Genomic DNA, 2,176 nt, shown 5'->3' with positions numbered 1-2,176 from the left:
CTGACAACTGAATAGTTGTACGTGAAATGGCACATATATTAGAATCGGTGTTCTCACTAACAGATTAGACCAGAGGTTCTCAAATTTTTTGGTACTCAGACCCTGGACTCTGTAACAGCACATTTAACAAAATGCAAATAAAGCAAACAAAACAAAACAAAACCCTGTATTTTCCAAAACAAAAAAATAGGATAGCACTTTTTATTTTTATATATTGTGCCATGCTTAATAGAAGACAACTGCATTCTTGTATCTGCTTCTATGTATGATCTATTTTAAAGCCTTTAAGGAAAAATCTAATATCACAGCTAAATATATAGAAACAGTAGCCTCATGAACCCAGAGAAAAGGTCTTGAGGCCCCCAGAACTCATCAATGACCATACTACAATGACCACACTTTGAGAATCACTGGGTTAGCAGTACATTCTGGTTTGTGGATGGGAAGGGAGAGAGTATCTCCCAATGAATTGGGATAGAATTTTAAAAGTTAAGAAGTGTGAGCTGCGGCATCCTGGGAATTAAGAGTATTCTAGTACAATGCTTCTCAAAGTTTAATATGTACACAAATCACCTAAGATCCCTGCCCCTGAAATGCAAGTTTTGATCTAGCAGATGCTGAGTGGGGCTCCAGACCTTGCATTTTCAGCCAGCTGTCAGGTGGTGTCAGTGCTGCTGACCCAGACCTCACTGACTAGCAACGTCTAGTATATTATGAAATACGTCCACGTGCAAGGGAATGTGTCTGTGTGTGTATGTGTATGGGAGGGGTGAGAGGGATTAGAATGGGTGAGAAAAGACAGGAGTATAAATAAACTCATACTACCTACTTTTTAAAGTACATGAAATCAATGCACTAAAAAAATCCCTTTCTATGACAAGTTTTGGCTATTATAACTATCTACATCAAAGCAAGCTAAGGCATAGTGTTGGCAGAGACAATCCAACTACCGTATTTGTTGAGGCAGAAGAGAATGGTATTGGATCTGGAAAAAAAATTTTTTTTGTCTTTAATAATCTAGAGTTGGGAAAGTAACTGATGGACCATGTGCTTGGCTCTTATGTCCATGACTTTATTTGTAGAATAATACCATGACATTATTAAACTGATAAGGTATTAAGAATTCAACAATTTCTTTGTAGTTTCATATGTAGAAATCATATATTTTACAAGGCTTTTAGATAGCACCATAACAATACAAATTTTCTTCTGCCAAACACCTAACACCCAAACCAAATCATACTGGCTAAACTTATTTAACAGAACTTAAAACTTGCAGCAAAATTATGAGTATAGTTTATTTGGTTCTCAAGTGGTATTTCCCATTTGCATATAATCCTTCAACAGTAACTACAATGACATTTATTTTTACCCACTTTAGGTCACTTAGCAACTTGACCACAAAGTTTGATCGTTCCTTGAACTCACCTGATTTCTAAGTCTTTGAATTTTGAAGCTGTTTATATTTCTGATTATTTTTAGCTCTTACTGAAATAGATCAACCTAAGACCACTGGGCACTTGAACCCTTTCTTCTATTCCAATTTATCTGCTTTGTGTCTTCACTTGTTCCTGTTTGGGGTTCTTAAATTATCCTGAACAATAATATACCTGTTTGTTTTCTGCTTACAGCCCTCTTGACCTTCTATTGTTTCTTTTTGTCAGTGCTCAGCCCTGATAATGCTCCTTGTTCTTCCTATCAGTTTGGGTTAACAAACTTCCCAACACTGCTGGAGTCACAAATCTGGGTTAATAAGATTCACTATGAATTTGTCATCTACCTTGAACTAGAACCTTATTGCTGCTCTGTTCTGTTATTTTCATCTACTCCACGCTGAGCACTATACTGTTCCTCTTTCCAGTCACTCAAAGTCTACTTGTAAGATTACACCTCTTGTATTTAACGTTGTATAAAAGAGCAAATTTCCTCAAACCAGCTTCCCATGTCATCTTTAACATAGTCACACTGCAAATCAAAGCATGGGGATATTGGAATCAAGGTATATTTAAATATGGATCCTGACTCTGCCTAACTAATTTGGGAAATTAATTCCTCCGAGCTTATTTGTCTTTGCATCTTGAAAATGAATTCCAATTTTGCAGGGCTGTCACGAGAGCTAAAAGACAGTATATATAAAGCTTCTAGCATAGGGAGTAGCATTCATAGCTGTACACAT

Source organism: Fukomys damarensis, unplaced genomic scaffold (genome assembly GCF_012274545.1).
Source record: "Fukomys damarensis isolate Sample0158 unplaced genomic scaffold, DMR_v1.0_HiC HiC_scaffold_26, whole genome shotgun sequence".
In the NCBI taxonomy this organism is placed as follows: domain Eukaryota; kingdom Metazoa; phylum Chordata; class Mammalia; order Rodentia; family Bathyergidae; genus Fukomys; species Fukomys damarensis.
The sequence above is the reverse complement of the archived record's forward strand: the minus strand, read 5'-3'. Positions refer to the sequence as shown.